Here is a 24,272-nt window from a genome sequence, read left to right on the forward strand (position 1 = left end):
GAAGATAGAACAATGGAGACTATGAAATCTGAAGAACAGAGAGAAAAACAATGTAGGAAAGTGAAGAGAGCCTCAGACAAATGTGAGATGTCATTAAATGCAACAATATATATGTAGTGGGAGTACCAGAAAGAGGGGAGAAAGGGACAGAATATTTAAAGTATTAATGGCTGAAAATTTCCCAAAGTTGATGAAAAACAATATGTATATCCAGCAAACTCTATAAACTCCAAGAAAGATGAACACAAAGAGATCTACATCCAGACACAACATAGGCAAAATCTGGAAAGCAAAAATAAAGATAAGATCTTGAAAGCAAAAAGGGAAAAACAATTTGTTACATACAAGGGCACTACAGTAAAATTAACAGCTAACTTCTTAACAGAAACGATGTAGGTTACAAGGCAATGGCATAATATATTCAAATTACTGAAAGTAAAAGAGTGTCAACCAAGTATCTTATATTCAGCAAATTATCTTGCAAAAATGAAGGTAAAATAAAGACATTCCCAGATAAATAAAAACTGAGAATACCTGTTGCTGGCAGACCTCTCTTACAAGAAATATTAAAGGTGAAATATTATTCAGCCCGCAAAATGGAACAAAGTACTGATACATAGTGCAACGTGGATGAAACGTAAAAACATCATGCTAACTAAAAGAAGGCATTCATAAAGGACCACATACTGTATGATTCCACTCATATGAAATATGCAGGATAGCCACATCGATAGAGACAAAGTAGATTAGTCGTTACCCATGGCTGGGGATGGGGAGGATGGAAAGGAGGGACTGCTAATAAGTACAGGGCTTCCTTTGGGGATGATGAAAATTTCTGAAAGCTGATGGTAGTGATGGTTGCACAGCTCTGTGAATATACTAAAAACCATTGAATTCTATACTTTAAAGGGATGAATTGTATGGTATGTGAATTATACATGCCTAATAAAAATAAATAGTAAAGAAAGTCCTTCAGATTGAAAGCAAATGACATCAGATGGTAACTTGAATCCAAACCAAAAAAAAAAAAAAAAAAGCGAAGCGCTAGTAAATATGGGTAACTATAAAAATCAGTATGATTACATATTTCTTTTCTTTTCTTAAGTGCCTTAAAAAATAACTGCATAAAACAATATGTATTGTGGGCCTCTAACATATAGAAATATAATATATGTGACAGTAACTGCACAAGGAGCACAGCTGCATTGGAGTAAAGGAATATCACCTCAGACAGTAACTCAAATCCACAAGAATAAATGAAGAGATCAGAAATGGTCAATAAGAAGGTTAATATAACAACCTCTATAAATCATGCTTGTTTTCCTTTATTCTCTCAGTGTTTTTACACGAAATAAAAGTATATAAAGCAAGAAACATGACCAGTAAGGTATTACTGGGTCTCTCACATATAATAGCAAAAGAGTTAGAAGGAAGAGAGCTAGATAGGAGCAGTGTTTCTATATTTCATTGTTAGTGAGTTATTACACATCCTAACAGATTCTGATAAGACATATATTTTAAGTCCTAGAGCAACCACTAAGAAATGACTAAGAAAAAGTGAAAAATTAACAGAATTAAAATGTTACACAATACAAAAGAAAGCAGGAAAGGAGGAACAGAGGGAGAAAAAGACATGTAACATATAGAAAATAGAAAGCAAAATGGCAGATGTAAATGCAACCATATCAATATAACAGTAAACAAGAATGGATTAAACAAACCAAGCCAAAAGGCAGAGTTTCTAAGACTCGATAAAAAAACACATGATCCAACTAATGGTGTCTAGAGGTAACATGCTTTATTTTCAAAGACACAAATAGGCTGAAAGTAAAAGAAGAGAAAAATATATACCAAGAAAACAACAACCAAAAAAGAGAATGGAATGACTATACTGATGTCAGGCACATTAGACTTTAAAACAAAAAAATATTACCAGAGATAATGATAAAATTATTGTAGTAATGACAAATGAAGTCACAATCACATCATAATGGTAAAAGGTCAAGCCGTGAGGAAGATGTGACAATTACAAACATATACACACCTAAAAACAGAACCCCCAAATACACCAAGCAACAAACGACAGAACTGAAGGATGAAATAAACCATTACAAAATAATAGTTGGAGATTTCAATACTTTCAACAGTGGATAGGGCAGCTAGGCAGAAGATCAACAAGGAAATTGAAACTAACTAGACAAAACAGACAAAATACAGCATTCCACCAAACATCAGTAGAATACATTCTTCTCAAATTCACATGGAACATTCTTCAAGACAGACCGGATTCTAGCCCATATAACATGCCTCAATAAGTTTTAAATTTTAAAATAAATTTAAGGGAATTCCCTGGCGGTCCAGTCATTAGGACTCCACGCTTCCGCTGCAGGGGGCATGGGTTCGATCCCTGGTGGGGCAACTAAGATCCTGCAAACCACACAGCACAGCCAAACAAATTAAAAAAAATTTAATAAATTAAATTGAAAAAGAAACAAAGTATGTTCTCTGACCACAAGAGAATTAGATTACAAATCAATAAAAGGCAGCAATTTGGAAAATTCACAAATATGTGAAAATTAAGCAACACACTCTTTAATACTCAGTGTATTAAACAAGAAGTGGAATGATAAATTAGAAAACACTTTAGCTGAATGAATATAAAAACACAACATACTAAAACTTACAAAATGTAGCTAAAGCAATGTTCAGAAGGAAATCTATAGCTGTAAAATGCCTGTATTAAAAAAGAAGAAAAATCTCAAATCATTTATGGTCAACTGATTTTCCACAAAGGTACCAAGGCAGGGCTTCCCTGGTGGCGCAGTGGTTGAGAGTCTGCCTGGCGATGCAGGGGACATGGGTTTGTGCCCCGGTCTGGGAAGATCCCACGTGCCGCGGAGCAGCTGGGTCCGTGAGCCATGGCCACTGAGCCTGCGCGTCCGGAGCCTGTGCCCCACAAAGGGAGAGGCCACAACAGTGAGAGGCCCGTGTACCGCAAAAGAAAACAAAACAAAACAAAGTACCAAGACTATTCAATGAGAAAAGAACGGTATTTTCAAGTGCTGGAAGAACTGATACATACATGCAAAAGAATAAATTTGGACTCCTACCTCATACAGTATATAAAAGTTAACTAAAGATTGATCGCAGGCCTAAGAATAAGTTGGACTTCATCAAAATTAAAAACTTGTGTACCGCAAACCATATCATAAATAAAATGAAAGGACAACCCACAAAATTGGAGAGAATTTGCAAATCATATATCTGATAAGGGGCTTGCATCCAGACTATATAAGGAACTGAGACAACTCAATGATAAAAAGATAAGAATTCAATTTAAAAAATGGGCAAAGGATCTGAACAGACATTTCTCCCGAGAAGATATACAAATGGATAATAAGCACGTGGAAAGATGCTCAACATCGTTAGTCATCAGGGAAATGTAAATCAAAACCACAATGAGGGGGCTTCCCTGGTGGCGCAGTGGTTGAGAGTCCGCCTGCCGATGCAGGGGACGCAGGTTCGTGCCCCGGTCCGGGAGGATCCCGCTTGCTGCGGTGCGGCTGGGCCCGAGAGCCATGGTCGCTGAGCCTGCGCATCCGGAGCCTGTGCTCCACAACGGGCGAGGCCACAAACACTGAGAGGCCCACGTACCGCAAAACAAACAAACAAACAAATAAACAAACACCCCACAAAGAGCTACCACTTTACACCCACTAGGATGGTTATAATGAAAAAGACAGATAAGAAGTGTTTAGCAAGGATGTGGAGAAACTGGAACTTTCATACAATGCTGGTGGAAATTTAAAATGACCCGGCCATTTTGGAAAACAGTCCGGCAGTTCCTTAAACGGTTAGACATAGTTACCCTTTGACCCAGCAATTCCACTCTGAGCTGTATACCCAAGAGAAATGAGGACTTATGTCCAAAAACAACTTATACATAAATGTTCTTAACAGCACTATTTGCAATAGCCAAAGGACGAAAACAACCCAAATGCCCCTCAACTGATGAATGGATAAATAAAATGTTGTCTCTCCAGAGAATGGAATATCATTCATCCATAAAAAGAAATGAAGCACTGATGCATGGTACAACATGGATGAACCTTGACAACATTATTCTAAGTGAACAAACTAGACACAGAATGGCACATATTGTATGATCCCAAGTATATGAAATGTCCAGAATAGGGAGACCCATAGAAAAAGTAGGTTGGTAGACTGGTGGTTGCCCAGGGCAGAGGAGCTGGGGGCTACAGGGCCTGTGTGTCACCGCTCGTGGATATAATCTTCTGGGGTGATGAAAATGCTCTAGAACTAGATTGTGGGATGGGTGTACAATCCTAAGAATACACTAAAAAATCACTGTACACTTTAAATGGGTGATTCATATGGCATGTGAATTATACCTCAATAAAGCTGTTTAAACAATTACTCGAAAGGGCAGGCAGAATGGTGGTTAGGCTAAATTGCGTCTATTTTCTTTCTGGCTACAAAGTTATAAGCACCTAGAAGGCTGCTGGTCCCAGATGGTCCTGGGATAGTTCTGAACAGCAACAGGACACCCAGACCAGACCCAAGCGTAGGCCAGAGGGAATGGCTGGACCGAATTCTACAGGGGGCGGGGGTCTGGCCCCCCACAGGCCTATCATGGGGTGATCAAGCTCACTCACCAAGCATGGCGCTGATGAGCCTGTCGGGACGGGCCCGGGCAGATGTGGAACACAGAGTGTTGAAATACAGCCCAGAGCCCTCCCGGATGGGGCTGAGCATCGGGGGCGGCGTGTAGGCAGGGCACTGGGACACTCCCTTCAGGAGACGGTCCACCAGGAACACGGGCGAGCACAGGCAGCTCTGGCGGCATCCTCCCGGGCCCGGCTCCCCAGACATGGAGGGCGGAGGAGGGATGAGCAGTGCCTTGGGCCGTGGGAGCTTCTTCCGCTTCCTGTGTTGGCTGCTCTCCTGTCTCTCTCTTCCCCGTCCTTCTCCTGTCCCTGGAGAAGAAGAGACTTCAGAACCACAGGGGTCACCTGAGGCCACCGGCCCCACAGCTCAGTCCTCAAGATGGCCTGAGAGTGGGAAAGGGTACTGACCAGCCAGACGCACACCCAGCATGGCCGTGCAAAGAGTCCTCAGCACAGGAAGCCGGGCAGGGCCACCACGCCTGAGCCAGACTCCAGACCCTAAGCCGGGCGATGTTTGAGGCTGGGGCCTTCTCAGGCACCCACACCCCGCAAGGAGAGGCCCTCACTCAGACCATTTTGGAAACTCATGTCCGTTGTTAAAGTGACTGGCACTTAAAGTGTGGGGGCCAGACGGATGCAACAGCATGACAAAAGGAAAACCTGTTGCCCTCAAAATGACAGCAGCTCCTGGGAGACAAACAGTGGGCTCCATGCACCCCGTACCCGAGTCCAGCATGGACTTCTCCAGGTGGGGTCTTCCAGCACAGGCTGAAGAGACGACGGCTTGAGCTTGCTACACTCTCTCTTACCTCCACGCAATCTCCCCTCCTCTCTGCCCATCTTACCCCTCCTCACCCTCCAGCTCTCAGCTGCAACACCCCCTTCCTCAGGCAGGGTCTCTGGTGCCCTCGGGGCTCCTACAGCTCCCTCTCCCAGCCCGGCCCGTTCTGGGTCGTCAGTGTCCGGGGATGGGTCTATCTACCCCGCTGGGCTGGGAGCCCCAGGAGACGGAGGCAGGCCTGTTGTGGTCGCTGCAGTGTCCCCAGCCCTGCCCAGCACAGGGCCAGGCACAAAAGAAGTTCACTGGAGGTTGAATGGATGAATGAACACGCAAATCAAGCTCTTATGGAGTCAGGATTTGGGGGCTTTTCTCACAGCTCCCACTGGCAGCTGGAAAGCAGCTGGAAGGAAGTGCACCCACCTTGCTCCCCGGGGGATGGTTCGCTGGAGCCACAGGCACCGACACAGGGACCACCAAAGGGGCGGCGGTCATGTTGTCCAAGGACTTCCTGGCTCTCGGGGAACTCTGCCTGTCCCCCTCCGGCCTCAGCACCTGTCTTCGTGGCTTGCAAAACTCCATGCCACACACCTACACACAGAGAAGAGCCAGCCCTTTAAGAGACACAGTACGTAGGGAGAAAGGGGCCTCTCCAGAGCAGCACAGCCCTGACTCCCGGCCCCCAGCCAGGCTCCCCGCAGGAGGACGGCTCCATCCTGAGATGAATGGCAGCTTCGAGCCCCTTCACCTGCGGCTCCTGCTTCCCTCGAGGTGACGGCCACTGGTCGCTGTGAAAACACATGTGGCTGCTCAGCCCTCTCTCTGTATAAAACATCTGGCTGCAATTCTTGCAGACGTAAGTGCTCCTTGGCTCTGCCCAGTCTGTGGGACCACCATTGTGCTGGTTACTGTGGAGAAGAAAGGGAGAATGGGACTCTGTCCCCAAACACTGATCCTCTGACAGCTTTGGACGAACCCTAAAGAAATGGAGATGATGCCCCCGATTCCCCGTGGCCTGGTGCTCACCCCTTCAGGAGTGAAGCATCCAGAGCTCGCTCACCCAGGCCCAGCACATCAAAGCCACCAGAGGATTCCCGAGGGGCTTCGGAACTTACCAGCCACACGCCATGTTCTCCTCCTTCATCGGGTGGGGGACCCGGTAGATATTTCCACCCTGAAGACGAAAATACATCTGAGCCAACATATCAGAAATGAGATGCAAGAGTGAAAACTATAAGACTTGGAAGAAAACACAGGTATAATTCTTGGTGACCCGGGAGTAAGCAGTGGTTTCTTGGATGACTCCAAAACCAAACAAAAGACAGACGTGTTGGACTTCATCAAAACTTACAACTTCTGACGGATACACCAGAAATACAGCTACACGTGGAACAACTCCTACAGAACACCTACTGAACGCTGGCAGAAGATCCCAGACCTCCCAAAAGGCAAGAAACTCCCCACATACCTGGGTAGGGCAAAGCGGAGAGATTCCCGCACAGAGGATCGGTGCCGAGCGGCACTCACCAGCCCGAGAGGCTTGTCTGCTCGCCCGCTGGGGCGGGCGGCACTGGAAGCTGAGGCTCGGGCTTCGGGCAGAGCGCAGGGAGAGGACTGGGGCTGGCGGCGAGAACTCAGCCTGAAGGGGGCTAATGTGCCACAGCTAGCCGAGAGGGAGTCCGGGAAAACTCTGGAGCTGCCGAAGAGGCAAGAGACTTTTTCTTCCCTCTTGGTTTCCTGGTGCGCGAGGAGAGGGGATTAAGAGCGCTGCTTAAAAGAGCTCCACAGACGGCTGAAAGCGCGGAGCCCAGTGACGGGCGTGGGACGCTGGGGCCGCTGCTGCCGCCGCCAAGAGGCCTGTGTGCGAGCGCAGGTCACTGTCCACACCGCCCTTCCGGGAGCCTGTGCAGCCCGCCACTACCGGGGTCCCGGGATCCAGGGGCGGCTTCCCTGGGAGAACGCACGGCGCGCCTCGGGCTGGTGCAACGTCACGCGGGCCTCTGCCGCTGCAGGCTCGCCCCGCACTCCGTGCCCCTCCCTCCCGCCCGGCCTGAGTGAGCCAGAGTTCCCGAAGAGGCTGCTCCTTTAACCCTGTCCTGTCTGAGCGAAGAACAGACGCCCTCCGGTGACCTACACGCAGAGGCGGGGCCAAATCCAAAGCTGAGACCCAGGAGCTGTGAGAACAAAGAAGAGAAAGGGAAACCTCTCCCAGCAGCCTCAGAAGCAGCAGATTAAAGCTCCACAATCAACTTGATGTACCCTGCATCTGTGGAATACATGAATAGACAACAAATCATCCCAGATTGAGGAGCCAGGAGTCACTGCTGTGCCTCTGAGGTGGGAGAGCCAACTTCAGGACACTGGTCCACAAGAGACCTCCCAGCTCCACATAATATCAAACGGCGAAAATCTTCCAGAGATCTCTCTCCATCTCAACACCAGCACCCAGCTTCACTCAACGACCAGCAAGCTACAGTGCTGGACACCCTATGCCAAACAACTAGCAAGACAGGAACACAATGCCACCCATTAGCAGAGAGGTGGCCTAAAATCATAAAAAGTCCGCAGACACCCCAAAACACACCACCAGACCTGGACCTGCCCACCAGAAAGACAAGATCCAGCCTCATCCACCAGAACACAGGCACTAGTCCCCTCCACCAGGAAGCCTACACAACCCACTAAACCAACCTTAGCCACTGGGGACAGACACCAAAAACAACGGGAACTACGAACCTGCAGCTTGCAAAAAGGAGACCCCAAACACGGTAACATAAGCAAAATGAGAAGACAGAAAAACACACAGCAGGAGAAGGAGCAAGATAAAAACCCACCAGACCTAACAAATGAAGAGGTAATAGGCAGTCTACCTGAAAAAGAATTCACAATAATGATGGTAAAGATGATCCAAGATTCTATTTCCAAGATCCAAAATCTTGGAAATAGAATAGACAAAATGCAAGAAACAGTTAACAAGGACCTAGAAGAACTAAAGATGAATCAAGCATCGATTAAAAACACAATAAGTGAAATGAAAAATACTCTAGATGGGATCAATAGCAGAATAACTGAGGCAGAAGAACGGATAAGTGAGGTGGAAGATAAAATAGTGGAAATAACTGCTGCAGAGCAAAATAAAGAAAAAAGAATGAAAAGAACAGAGGACAGTCTCAGAGACCTCTGGGACAACATTAAACGCACCAACATTCGAATTATAGGGGTTCCAGAAGAAGAAGAGAAAAAGAAAGGGACTGAGAAAATATTTGAAGAGATTCTAGTTGAAAACTTCCCTAATATGGGAAAGGAAATAGTTAATCAAGTCCAGGAGGCACAGAGAGTCCCATACAGAATAAATCCAAGGAGAAATACGCCAAGACACATATTAATCAAACTGTCAAAAATTAAACACAAAGAAATCATATGAAAAGCAGCAAGGCAAAAACAACAAATAACACACAAGGGAATTCCCATCAGGATAACAGCTGATCTCTCAGCAGAAACTCTACAAGCCAGAACGGAGTGGCAGGACATAATTAAAGTGATGAAGGAGAAAAACCTGCAACCAAGATTACCCTACCCAGCAAGGATCTCATTCAGATTGGATGGAGAAATTAAAACGTTTACAGACAAGCAAAAGCTGAGAGAGTTCAGCACCACCAAACCAGCTTTACAACAAATGCTAAAGGAACTTCTCTAGGCAAGAAACACAACAGAAGGAAAAGACCTACAATAACGAACCCAAAACAATTAAGAAAATGGGAATAGGAACATACATATCGATAATTACCTTAAATGTAAATGGACTAAATGCTCCCACCAAAAGACACAGATTGGCTGAATGGATACAAAAACAAGACCCATATATATGCTGCCTACAAGAGACCCACTTCAGACCTAGAGACACATACAGACTGAAAGTAAGGGGATGGAAAAAGATATTCCATGCAAATGGAAACCAAAAGAAAGCTGGAGTAGCAATTCTCGTATCAGACAAAATAGACTTTAAAATAAAGACTACTACAAGAGACAAAGAAGGACACTACATAATGATCAAGGGATCGATCCAAGAAGAAGATATAACAATTGTAAATATTTATGCACCCAACATAGGAGCACCTCAATACATAAGGCAAATACTAACAGCCATAAAAGGAGACATCGACAGTAACACACTCATAGTAGGGGACTTTAACACCCCACTTTCACCAATGGACAGATCATCCAAAATGAAAATAAATAAGGAAACACAAGCTTTAAATGATACATTAAACAAGATGGACTTAATTGATATTTATAGGACATTCCATCCAAAAACAACAGAATACACATTTTTCTCAAGTGCTCATGGAACATTCTCCAGGATAGATCATATCTTGGGTCACAAATCAAGCCTTGGTAAATTTAAGAAAATTGAAATTGTATCAAGTATCTTTTCCGACCACAATGCTATGAGACTAGATGTCAATCACAGGAAAAGAGCTGTAAAAAATACAAACACATGGAGGCTAAACAATACACTACTTAATAACGAAGTGATCACTGAAGAAATCAAAGAGGAAATTAAAAAATACCTAGAAACAAATGACAATGGAGACACGACGACCCAAAACCTATGGGATGCAGCAAAAGCAGTTCTAAGAGGGAAGTTTATAGCAATACAATCCCACCTTAAGAAACAGGAAACATCTCGAATAAACAACCTAACCTTGCACCTAACGCAATTAGAGAAAGAAGAACAAAAACATCCCAAAGTTAGCAGAAGGAAAGAAATCATAAAAATCAGATCAGAAATAAATGAAAAAGAAATGAAGGAAACGATAGCAAAGATCAATAAAACTAAAAGCTGGTTCTTTGAGAAGGTAAACCAAATTGATAAACCATTAGCCAGACTCATCAAGAAAAAAAGGGAGAAGACTCAAATCAATAGAATTAGAAATGAAAAAGGAGAAGTAACAGCTGACACTGCAGAAATACAAAAGATCATGAGAGATGACTATAAGCAACTCTATGCCAATAAAATGGAAAACCTGGAAGAAATGGACAAACTCTTAGAAATGCACAACCTGCCAAGGCTGAATCAGGAAGAAATAGAAAATATGAACAGACCAATCACAAGCACTGAAATTGAAACTGTGATAAAAAATCTTCCAACAAACAAAAGCCCAGGACCAGATGGCTTCACAGGCGAATTCTATCAAGCATTTAGAGAAGAGCTAACACCTATCCTTCTCAAACTCTTCCAAAATAGAGCAGAGGGAGGAACACTCCCAAACTCATTCTACGAGGCCACCGTCACCTTGATACCAAAACCAGACAAGGATGTCACAAAGAAAGAAAACTACAGGCCAATATCACTGATGAACATAGATGCAAAAATCCTCAACAAAATACTAGCAAACAGAATCCAACAGCACATTAAAAGGATCATACACCATGATCAAGTGGGGTTTATTCCAGGAATGCAAGGATTCTTCAATATACGCAAATCAATCAACGTGATACACCATATTAACAAATTGAAGGAGAAAAACCATACGATCATCTCAATAGGTGCAGAGAAAGCTTTCGACAAAATTCAACACCCATTTAGGATAAAAACCCTGCAAAAAGTAGGCATAGAGGGAACTTTCCTCAACATAATAAAGGCCATATATGACAAACCCACAGCCAGCATCGTCCTCAATGGTGAAAAACTGAAACCATTTCCACTAAGATCAGGAACAAGACAAGCTTGCCCACGCTCAGTCAACATAGTTTTGGAAGGTTTAGCCACAGCAATCAGAGAAGAAAAGGAAATAAAAGGAATCCAAATCAGAAAAGAAGAAGTAAAGCTGTCACTGTTTGCAGATGACATGATACTATACATAGAGAATCCTAAAGATGCTACCAGAAAACTACTAGAGCTCATCAATGAAGTTGGTAAAGTTGCAGGATACAAAATTAATGCACAGAAATCTCTGGCATTCCTATATACTAATGATGAAAAATCTGAAAGTGAAATCAAGGAAACACTCCCATTTACCATCGCAACAAAAAGAATAAAATATCTAGGAATAAACCTACCTAAGGAGACAAAAGACCTGTATGCAGAAAATTATAAGACACTGATGAAAGAAATTAAAGATGATACAAATAGATGGAGAGATGTACCATGTTCTTGGATTGGAAGAATCGACATTGTGAAAACGACTCTACTACCCAAAGCAATCTACAGATTCAATGCAATCCCTATCAAACTACCACTGGCATTTTTCACAGAACTAGAACAAAAAATTTCACAATTTGTATGGAAACACAAAAGACCCCGAATAGCCAAAGCAATCTTGAGAACGAAAAATGGAGCTGGAGGACTCAGGCTCCCTGACTTCAGACTATACTACAAAGCTACAGTAATCAAGACAGTATGGTACTGGCACAAAAACAGAAGGATAGATCAATGGAACAGGATAGAAAGCCCAGAGATAAAGCCACGGACATATGGTCACCTTATCTTTGATAAAGGAGCCAGGAATGTACAGTGGAGAAAGGACAGTCTCTTCAATAAGTGGTGCTGGGAAAACTGGACAGGGACATGTAAAAGTATGAGATTAGATCACTCCCTAACACCATACACAAAAATAAGCTCAAAATGGATTAAAGACCTAAATGTAAGGCCAGACACTATCAAACTCTTAGAGGAAAACATAGGCAGAACACTCTATGACATAAATCACAGCAAGATCCTTTTTGACCCACCTCCTAGAGAAATGGAAATAAAGACAAAAATAAACACATGGGACCTAATGAAACTTCAAAGCTTTGGCACAGCAAAGGAAACCATAAACAAGACCAACAGACAACCCTCAGAATGGGAGAAAATATTTGCAAATGAAGCAACTGACAAAGGATTAATCTCCACAATTTATAAGCAGCTCATGCAGCTCAATAACAAAAAAACAAACAACCCAATCCAAAAATGGGCAGAAGACCTAAATAGACATTTCTCCACAGAAGATATACAGACTGCCAACAAACACATGAAAGGATGCTCAACATCTTTACTCATTAGAGAAATGCAAATCAAAACTACAATGAGATATCATCTCACACCAGTCAGAATGGCCATCATCAAAACATCTAGAAACAATAAATGCTGGAGAGGGTGTGGAAAAAAGGGAACACTCTTGCACTGCTGGTGGGAATGTGAATTGGTACAGCCACTATGGAGAACGGTATGGAGGTTCCTTAAAAAACTACAAATAGAACTACCATACGACCCAGCAATCCCACTACTGGGCATATACCCTGAGAAAACCATAATTCAAAAAGAGACATGTACCAAAATGTTCATAGCAGCCCTATTTACAATAGCCCGGAGATGGAAACAACCTAAGTGTCCATCATCGGATGAATGGGTAAAGAAGATGTGGCACATATATACAATGGAATATTACTCAGCCATAAAAAGAAATGAAATTGAGCTATTTGTAATGAGGTGGATGGACCTAGAGTCTGTCATACAGAGTGAAGTAAGTCAGAAAGAGAAAGAGAAATACTGTATGCTGACACATATATATGGAGTTTAAGAAAAAAAAATGTCATGAAGAACATAGGGGTAAGACAGGAATAAAGACACAGACCTACCAGAGAATGGACTTGAGGATATGGGGAGGGGGAAGGGTAAGCTGTGACAAAGTGAAAGAGCGGCATGGACATATATACACTACCAAACGTAAGGTAGATAGCTAGTGGGAAGCAGCCGCATAGCACAGGGAGATCAGCTCGGTGCTTTGTGACCGCCTGGAGGGGTGGGATAGGGAGGGTGGGAGGGAGACGCAAAAGGGAGGGGATATGGGAACATATGTATATGTATAGCTGATTAAATTTGTTATAAAGAAAAAAAATACTATACTTTATAGATGTGCAGTTTCTTGTATGCTAGCTATATCTTAATAAAGCTGTTAAAATATCTGCATAAAAAAGAGATTGCATGGAAGGGGGATAAGACTTCTGAAAAAGTACAGTAAGGAACTCGGCAAAACAACACATTTACTGATAAAAATCATTAAAAAAAAAAAAAAGAACAGTAAGCCAAAGTCTCTGCAAGTTGTCCTAAAGGCATACAGCATTTTAAGAAATACTCATTCAAGAAAATCCACTAAATCTTGGGAAGAACAGTGAGAGTCTGTGGCACTGGAGCCATGGCCCACTCCCTGACCCACCTATCCCCCAGCTCTTTGTAACGGAAGCTCTACCCAGGTAGGTGCAGCCAAGGAGATGGGGGCTTCTTCTTCCCCTGGCTCCCATGCTTAAAGAATTAAAGTAAGATAAAATAAAAATTTCTCATCAAAGAGAAAATGCCATCAAGAGATGGAAATTATTTTTTTAAAAAGAAACAAATGTGGACTTCCCTGGGGGTCCAGTGGTTAAGACTCCGCGCCTCCACTGCAGGGGGCATGGGTTTGATCCCTAGTCGAGGAACTAAGATCCTGCATGCTGTGTGATGTAGTCAAAAAAGAAAAAAAAAGAAGAACCAAATGGAAATAATTCAGGGGTTAAAAAAGTACAATAACCAAAATAAGGCTCAACAGTACATCTGAGCTGGCAGAAGAAACGATCAGCAAACCTGAAGATAGAACAATGGAGACTATGAAATCTGAAGAACAGAGAGAAAAACAATGTAGGAAAGTGAAGAGAGCCTCAGAGAAATGTGAGATGTCATTACATGCAACAATATATATGTAGTGGGAGTACCAGAAAGAGGGGAGAAAGGGACAGAATATTTAAAGTATTAATGGCTGAAAATTTCCCAAAGTTGATGAAAAACAATATGTATATCCAGCAAACTCTATAAACTCCAAGAAAGATGAACACAAAGAGATCTACATCCAGACATAACATAGGCAAAATCTGGAAAGCAAAAATAAAGATAAGATCTTGAAAGCAAAAAGGGAAAAACAATTTGTTACATACAAGGGCACTACAGTAAAATTAACAGCTAACTTCTTAACAGAAACGATGTAGGTTACAAGGCAATGGCATAATATATTCAAATTACTGAAAGTAAAAGAGTGTCAACCAAGTATCTTATATTCAGCAAATTATCTTGCAAAAATGAAGGTAAAATAAAGACATTCCCAGATAAATAAAAACTGAGAATACCTGTTGCTGGCAGACCTCTCTTACAAGAAATATTAAAGGTGAAATATTATTCAGCCCGCAAAATGGAACAAAGTACTGATACATAGTGCAACGTGGATGAAACGTAAAAACATCATGCTAACTAAAAGAAGGCATTCATAAAGGACCACATACTGTATGATTCCACTCATATGAAATATGCAGGATAGCCACATCGATAGAGACAAAGTAGATTAGTCGTTACCCATGGCTGGGGATGGGGAGGATGGAAAGGAGGGACTGCTAATAAGTACAGGGCTTCCTTTGGGGATGATGAAAATTTCTGAAAGCTGATGGTAGTGATGGTTGCACAGCTCTGTGAATATACTAAAAACCATTGAATTCTATACTTTAAAGGGATGAATTGTATGGTATGTGAATTATACATGCCTAATAAAAATAAATAGTAAAGAAAGTCCTTCAGATTGAAAGCAAATGACATCAGATGGTAACTTGAATCCAAACCAAAAAAAAAAAAAAAAAGCGAAGCGCTAGTAAATATGGGTAACTATAAAAATCAGTATGATTACATATTTCTTTTCTTTTCTTAAGTGCCTTAAAAAATAACTGCATAAAACAATATGTATTGTGGGCCTCTAACATATAGAAATATAATATATGTGACAGTAACTGCACAAGGAGCACAGCTGCATTGGAGTAAAGGAATATCACCTCAGACAGTAACTCAAATCCACAAGAATAAATGAAGAGATCAGAAATGGTCAATAAGAAGGTTAATATAACAACCTCTATAAATCATGCTTGTTTTCCTTTATTCTCTCAGTGTTTTTACACGAAATAAAAGTATATAAAGCAAGAAACATGACCAGTAAGGTATTACTGGGTCTCTCACATATAATAGCAAAAGAGTTAGAAGGAAGAGAGCTAGATAGGAGCAGTGTTTCTATATTTCATTGTTAGTGAGTTATTACACATCCTAACAGATTCTGATAAGACATATATTTTAAGTCCTAGAGCAACCACTAAGAAATGACTAAGAAAAAGTGAAAAATTAACAGAATTAAAATGTTACACAATACAAAAGAAAGCAGGAAAGGAGGAACAGAGGGAGAAAAAGACATGTAACATATAGAAAATAGAAAGCAAAATGGCAGATGTAAATGCAACCATATCAATATAACAGTAAACAAGAATGGATTAAACAAACCAAGCCAAAAGGCAGAGTTTCTAAGACTCGATAAAAAAACACATGATCCAACTAATGGTGTCTAGAGGTAACATGCTTTATTTTCAAAGACACAAATAGGCTGAAAGTAAAAGAAGAGAAAAATATATACCAAGAAAACAACAACCAAAAAAGAGAATGGAATGACTATACTGATGTCAGGCACATTAGACTTTAAAACAAAAAAATATTACCAGAGATAATGATAAAATTATTGTAGTAATGACAAATGAAGTCACAATCACATCATAATGGTAAAAGGTCAAGCCGTGAGGAAGATGTGACAATTACAAACATATACACACCTAAAAACAGAACCCCAAAATACACCAAGCAACAAACGACAGAACTGAAGGATGAAATAAACCATTACAAAATAATAGTTGGAGATTTCAATACTTTCAACAGTGGATAGGGCAGCTAGGCAGAAGATCAACAAGGAAATTGAAACTAACTAGACAAAACAGACAAAATACAGCATTCCACCAAACATCAGTAGAATACATTCTTCTCAAATTCACATGGAACATTCTTCAAGACAGACCGGATTCTAGCCCATATAACATGCCTCAATAAATTTTAAATTTTAAAATAAATTTAAGGGAATTCCCTGGCGGTCCAGTCATTAGGACTCCACGCTTCCGCTGCAGGGGGCATGGGTTCGATCCCTGGTGGGGGAACTAAGATCCTGCAAACCACACAGCACAGCCAAACAAATAAAAAAAAATTAAATAAATTCAATTGAAAAAGAAACAAAGTATGTTCTCTGACCACAAGAGAATTAGATTACAAATCAATAAAAGGCAGCAATTTGGAAAATTCACAAATATGTGAAAATTAAGCAACACACTCTTTAATAGTCAGTGTGTTAAACAAGAAGTGGAATGATAAATTAGAAAATACTTTAGCTGAATGAATATAAAAACACAACATACTAAAACTTACAAAATGTAGCTAAAGCAATGTTCAGAAGGAAATCTATAGCTGTAAAATGCCTGTATTAAAAAAGAAGAAAAATCTCAAATCATTTATGGTCAACTGATTTTCCACAAAGGTACCAAGACAGGGCTTCCCTGGTGGCGCAGTGGTTGAGAGTCTGCCTGGCGATGCAGGGGACATGGGTTTGTGCCCCGGTCTGGGAAGATCCCACGTGCCGCGGAGCAGCTGGGTCCGTGAGCCATGGCCACTGAGCCTGCGCGTCCGGAGCCTGTGCCCCGCAACGGGAGAGGCCACAACAGTGAGAGGCCCGTGTACCGCAAAAGAAAACAAAACAAAACAAAGTACCAAGACTATTCAATGAGAAAAGAACAGTATTTTCAAGTGCTGGAAGAACTGATACATACATGCAAAAGAATAAATTTGGACTCCTACCTCATACAGTATATAAAAGTTCACTAAAGATTGATCGCAGGCCTAAGAATAAGTTGGACTTCATCAAAATTAAAAACTTGTGTACTGCAAACCATATCATAAATAAAATGAAAGGACAACCCACAAAATTGGAGAGAATTTGCAAATCATATATCTGATAAGGGGCTTGCATCCAGACTATATAAGGAACTGAGACAACTCAATGATAAAAAGATAAGAATTCAATTTAAAAAATGGGCAAAGGATCTGAGCAGACATTTCTCCCGAGAAGATATACAAATGGATAATAAGCACATGGAAAGATGCTCAACATCGTTAGCCATCAGGGAAATGTAAATCAAAACCACAATGAGGGGGCTTCCCTGGTGGCGCAGTGGTTGAGAGTCCGCCTGCCGATGCAGGGGACGCAGGTTCGTGCCCCGGTCCGGGAGGATCCCGCTTGCTGCGGTGCGGCTGGGCCCGAGAGCCATGGTCGCTGAGCCTGCGCATCCGGAGCCTGTGCTCCACAACGGGCGAGGCCACAAACACTGAGAGGCCCACGTACCGCAAAACAAACAAACAAACAAATAAACAAACACCCCACAACGAGCTACCACTTTACACCCACTAGGATGGTTATAATGAAAAAGACAGATAAGAAGTGTTTAGCAAGGATGTGGAGAAACTGGAACTTTCATACAATGCTGGTGGAAATTTAAAATGACCCGGCCATTTTGGAAAACAGTCCGGCAGTTCCTTAAACGGTTAGACATAGTTACCCTTTGACCCAGCAATTCCACTCTGAGCTGTATACCCAAGAGAAATGAGGACTTATGTCCAAAAACAACTTATACATAAATGTTCTTAACAGCACTATTTGCAATAGCCAAAGGACGAAAACAACCCAAATGCCCCTCAACTGATGAATGGATAAATAAAATGTTGTCTCTCCAGAGAATGGAATATCATTCATCCATAAAAAGAAATGAAGCACTGATGCATGGTACAACATGGATGAACCTTGACAACATTATTCTAAGTGAACAAACTAGACACAGAATGGCACATATTGTATGATCCCAAGTATATGAAATGTCCAGAATAGGGAGACCCATAGAAAAAGTAGGTTGGTAGACTGGTGGTTGCCCAGGGCAGAGGAGCTGGGGGCTACAGGGCCTGTGTGTCACCGCTCGTGGATATAATCTTCTGGGGTGATGAAAATGCTCTAGAACTAGATTGTGGGATGGGTGTACAATCCTAAGAATACACTAAAAAATCACTGTACACTTTAAATGGGTGATTCATATGGCATGTGAATTATACCTCAATAAAGCTGTTTAAACAATTACTCGAAAGGGCAGGCAGAATGGTGGTTAGGCTAAATTGCGTCTATTTTCTTTCTGGCTACAAAATTATAAGCACCTAGAAGGCTGCTGGTCCCAGATGGTCCTGGGATAGTTCTGAACAGCAACAGGACACCCAGACCAGACCCAAGCGTAGGCCAGAGGGAATGGCTGGACCGAATTCTACAGGGGGCGGGGGTCTGGCCCCCCACAGGCCTATCATGGGGTGATCAAGCTCACTCACCAAGCATGGCGCTGATGAGCCTGTCGGGACGGGCCCGGGCAGATGTGGAACACAGAGTGTTGAAATACAGCCCAGAGCCCTCCCGGATGGGGCTGAGCATCGGGGGCGGCGTGTAGGCAGGGCACTGGGACACTCCCTTCAGGAGACGGTCCACCAGGAACACGGGCGAGCACAGGCAGCTCTGGCGGCATCCTCCCGGGCCCAGCTCCCCAGACATGGAGGGCGGAGGAGGGATGAGCAGTGCCTTGGGCCGTGGGAGCTTCTTCCGCTTCCTGTGTTGGCTGCTCTCCTGTCTCTCTCTTCCCCGTCCTTCTCCTGTCCCTGGAGAAGAAGAGACTTCAGAACCACAGGGGTCACCTGAGGCCACCGGCCCCACAGCTCAGTCCTCAAGATGGCCTGAGAGTGGGAAAGGGTACTGACCAGCCAGACGCACACCCAGCATGGCCGTGCAAAGAGTCCTCAGCACAGGAAGCCGGGCAGGGCCACCACGCCTGAGCCAGACTCCAGACCCTAAGCCGGGCGATGTTTGAGGCTGGGGCCTTCTCAGGCACCCACACCCCGCAAGGAGAGGCCCTCACTCAGACCATTTTGGAAACTCATGTCCGTTGTTAAAGTGACTGGCACTTAAAGTGTGGGGGCCAGACGGATGCAACAGCATGACAAAAGGAAAACCTGTTGCCCTCAAAATGACAGCAGCTCCTGGGAGACAAACAGTGGGCTCCATGCACCCCGTACCCGAGTCCAGCATGGACTTCTCCAGGTGGGGTCTTCCAGCACAGGCTGAAGAGACGACGGCTTGAGCTTGCTACACTCGCTCTTACCTCCACGCAATCTCCCCTCCTCTCTGCCCATCTTACCCCTCCTCACCCTCCAGCTCTCAGCTGCAACACCCCCTTCCTCAGGCAGGGTCTCTGGTGCCCTCGGGGCTCCTACAGCTCCCTCTCCCAGCCCGGCCCGTTCTGGGTCGTCAGTGTCCGGGGATGGGTCTATCTACCCCGCTGGGCTGGGAGCCCCAGGAGACGGGGGCAGGCCTGTTGTGGTCGCTGCAGTGTCCCCAGCCCTGCCCAGCACAGGGCCAGGCACAAAAGAAGTTCACTGGAGGTTGAATGGATGAATGAACACGCAAATCAAGCTCTTATGGAGTCAGGATTTGGGGGCTTTTCTCACAGCTCCCACTGGCAGCTGGAAAGCAGCTGGAAGGAAGTGCACCCACCTTGCTCCCCGGGGGATGGTTCGCTGGAGCCACAGGCACCGACACAGGGACCACCAAAGGGGCGGCGGTCATGTTGTCCAAGGACTTCCTGGCTCTCGGGGAACTCTGCCTGTCCCCCTCCGGCCTCAGCACCTGTCTTCGTGGCTTGCAAAACTCCATGCCACACACCTACACACAGAGAAGAGCCAGCCCTTTAAGAGACACAGTACGTAGGGAGAAAGGGGCCTCTCCAGAGCAGCACAGCCCTGACTCCCGGCCCCCAGCCAGGCTCCCCGCAGGAGGACGGCTCCATCCTGAGATGAATGGCAGCTTCGAGCCCCTTCACCTGCGGCTCCTGCTTCCCTCGAGGTGACGGCCACTGGTCGCTGTGAAAACACATGTGGCTGCTCAGCCCTCTCTCTGTATAAAACATCTGGCTGCAATTCTTGCAGACGTAAGTGCTCCTTGGCTCTGCCCAGTCTGTGGGACCACCATTGTGCTGGTTACTGTGGAGAAGAAAGGGAGAATGGGACTCTGTCCCCAAACACTGATCCTCTGACAGCTTTGGACGAACCCTAAAGAAATGGAGATGATGCCCCCGATTCCCCGTGGCCTGGTGCTCACCCCTTCAGGAGTGAAGCATCCAGAGCTCGCTCACCCAGGCCCAGCACATCAAAGCCACCAGAGGATTCCCGAGGGGCTTCGGAACTTACCAGCCACACGCCATGTTCTCCTCCTTCATCGGGTGGGGGACCCGGTAGATATTTCCACCCTGAAGACGAAAATACATCTGAGCCAACATATCAGAAATGAGATGCAAGAGTGAAAACTATAAGACTTGGAAGAAAACACAGGTATAATTCTTGGTGACCCGGGAGTAAGCAGTGGTTTCTTGGATGACTCCAAAACCAAACAAAAGACAGACGTGTTGGACTTCATCAAAACTTACAACTTCTGACGGATACACCAGAAATACAGCTACACGTGGAACAACTCCTACAGAACACCTACTGAACGCTGGCAGAAGATCCCAGACCTCCCAAAAGGCAAGAAACTCCCCACATACCTGGGTAGGGCAAAGCGGAGAGATTCCCGCACAGAGGATCGGTGCCGAGCGGCACTCACCAGCCCGAGAGGCTTGTCTGCTCGCCCGCTGGGGCGGGCGGCACTGGAAGCTGAGGCTCGGGCTTCGGGCAGAGCGCAGGGAGAGGACTGGGGCTGGCGGCGAGAACTCAGCCTGAAGGGGGCTAATGTGCCACAGCTAGCCGAGAGGGAGTCCGGGAAAACTCTGGAGCTGCCGAAGAGGCAAGAGACTTTTTCTTCCCTCTTGGTTTCCTGGTGCGCGAGGAGAGGGGATTAAGAGCGCTGCTTAAAAGAGCTCCACAGACGGCTGAAAGCGCGGAGCCCAGTGACGGGCGTGGGACGCTGGGGCCGCTGCTGCCGCCGCCAAGAGGCCTGTGTGCGAGCGCAGGTCACTGTCCACACCGCCCTTCCGGGAGCCTGTGCAGCCCGCCACTACCGGGGTCCCGGGATCCAGGGGCGGCTTCCCTGGGAGAACGCACGGCGCGCCTCGGGCTGGTGCAACGTCACGCGGGCCTCTGCCGCTGCAGGCTCGCCCCGCACTCCGTGCCCCTCCCTCCCGCCCGGCCTGAGTGAGCCAGAGTTCCCGAAGAGGCTGCTCCTTTAACCCTGTCCTGTCTGAGCGAAGAACAGACGCCCTCCGGTGACCTACACGCAGAGGCGGGGCCAAATCCAAAGCTGAGACCCAGGAGCTGTGAGAACAAAGAAGAGAAAGGGAAACCTCTCCCAGCAGCCTCAGAAGCAGCAGATTAAAGCTCCACAATCAACTTGATGTACCCTGCATCTGTGGAATACATGAATAGACAACAAATCATCCCAGATTGAGGAGCCAGGAGTCACTGCTGTGCCTCTGAGGTGGGAGAGCCAACTTCAGGACACTGGTCCACAAGAGACCTCCCAGCTCCACATAATATCAAACGGCGAAAATCTTCCAGAGATCTCTCTCCATCTCAACACCAGCACCCAGCTTCACTCAACGACCAGCAAGCTACAGTGCTGGACACCCTATGCCAAACAACTAGCAAGACAGGAACACAATGCCACCCATTAGCAGAGAGGTGGCCTAAAATCATAAAAAGTCCGCAGACACCCCAAAACACACCACCAGACCTGGACCTGCCCACCAGAAAGACAAGATCCAGCCTCATCCACCAGAACACAGGCACTAGTCCCCTCCACCAGGAAGCCTACACAACCCACTAAACCAACCTTAGCCACTGGGGACAGACACCAAAAACAACGGGAACTACGAACCTGCAGCTTGCAAAAAGGAGACCCCAAACACGGTAACATAAGCAAAATGAGAAGACAGAAAAACACACAGCAGGAGAAGGAGCAAGATAAAAACCCACCAGACCTAACAAATGAAGAGGTAATAGGCAGTCTACCTGAAAAAGAATTCACAATAATGATGGTAAAGATGATCCAAGATTCTATTTCCAAGATCCAAAATCTTGGAAATAGAATAGACAAAATGCAAGAAACAGTTAACAAGGACCTAGAAGAACTAAAGATGAATCAAGCATCGATTAAAAACACAATAAGTGAAATGAAAAATACTCTAGATGGGATCAATAGCAGAATAACTGAGGCAGAAGAACGGATAAGTGAGGTGGAAGATAAAATAGTGGAAATAACTGCTGCAGAGCAAAATAAAGAAAAAAGAATGAAAAGAACAGAGGACAGTCTCAGAGACCTCTGGGACAACATTAAACGCACCAACATTCGAATTATAGGGGTTCCAGAAGAAGAAGAGAAAAAGAAAGGGACTGAGAAAATATTTGAAGAGATTCTAGTTGAAAACTTCCCTAATATGGGAAAGGAAATAGTTAATCAAGTCCAGGAGGCACAGAGAGTCCCATACAGAATAAATCCAAGGAGAAATACGCCAAGACACATATTAATCAAACTGTCAAAAATTAAACACAAAGAAATCATATGAAAAGCAGCAAGGCAAAAACAACAAATAACACACAAGGGAATCCCCATCAGGATAACAGCTGATCTCTCAGCAGAAACTCTACAAGCCAGAAGGGAGTGGCAGGACATAATTAAAGTGATGAAGGAGAAAAACCTGCAACCAAGATTACCCTACCCAGCAAGGATCTCATTCAGATTGGATGGAGAAATTAAAACGGTTACAGACAAGCAAAAGCTGAGAGAGTTCAGCACCACCAAATCAGCTTTACAACAAATGCTAAAGGAACTTCTCTAGGCAAGAAACACAACAGAAGGAAAAGACCTACAATAACGAACCCAAAACAATTAAGAAAATGGGAATAGGAACATACATATCGATAATTACCTTAAATGTAAATGGACTAAATGCTCCCACCAAAAGACACAGATTGGCTGAATGGATACAAAAACAAGACCCATATATATGCTGCCTACAAGAGACCCACTTCAGACCTAGAGACACATACAGACTGAAAGTAAGGGGATGGAAAAAGATATTCCATGCAAATGGAAAACAAAAGAAAGCTGGAGTAGCAATTCTCGTATCAGACAAAATAGACTTTAAAATAAAGACTACTACAAGAGACAAAGAAGGACACTACATAATGATCAAGGGATCGATCCAAGAAGAAGATATAACAATTGTAAATATTTATGCACCCAACATAGGAGCACCTCAATACATAAGGCAAATACTAACAGCCATAAAAGGAGACATCGACAGTAACACACTCATAGTAGGGGACTTTAACACCCCACTTTCACCAATGGACAGATCATCCAAAATGAAAATAAATAAGGAAACACAAGCTTTAAATGATACATTAAACAAGATGGACTTAATTGATATTTATAGGACATTCCATCCAAAAACAACAGAATACACATTTTTCTCAAGTGCTCATGGAACATTCTCCAGGATAGATCATATCTTGGGTCACAAATCAAGCCTTGGTAAATTTAAGAAAATTGAAATTGTATCAAGTATCTTTTCTGACCACAATGCTATGAGACTAGATGTCAATCACAGGAAAAGAGCTGTAAAAAATACAAACACATGGAGGCTAAACAATACACTACTTAATAACGAAGTGATCACTGAAGAAATCAAAGAGGAAATTAAAAAATACCTAGAAACAAATGACAATGGAGACACGACGACCCAAAACCTATGGGATGCAGCAAAAGCAGTTCTAAGAGGGAAGTTTATAGCAATACAATCCCACCTTAAGAAACAGGAAACATCTCGAATAAACAACCTAACCTTGCACCTAACGCAATTAGAGAAAGAAG

The 24,272-nt window shown here is 44.0% G+C and overlaps 1 pseudogene across 1 annotated transcript in view; it reads right to left on the bottom strand.

The window, feature by feature from the left end:
* Nucleotides 1-24,272, bottom strand: part of LOC309795684 (zinc finger protein 541-like) — a 141,490-nt pseudogene that overhangs the window by 15,871 nt on the left and 101,347 nt on the right. The window contains exons 3-6 of the transcript XR_014296230.1: nucleotides 6,582-6,640; nucleotides 6,215-6,374; nucleotides 5,890-6,057; nucleotides 4,677-4,997 (exon numbers count right to left, since the gene is read on the bottom strand). The product of XR_014296230.1 is annotated as a zinc finger protein 541-like (transcript). The remainder of the gene's footprint in view (nucleotides 1-4,676; nucleotides 4,998-5,889; nucleotides 6,058-6,214; nucleotides 6,375-6,581; nucleotides 6,641-24,272) is intronic.

Source organism: Mesoplodon mirus, assembly GCF_964341445.2.
Source record: "Mesoplodon mirus genome assembly, chromosome: 19".
NCBI classification, from domain to species: domain Eukaryota; kingdom Metazoa; phylum Chordata; class Mammalia; order Artiodactyla; family Ziphiidae; genus Mesoplodon; species Mesoplodon mirus.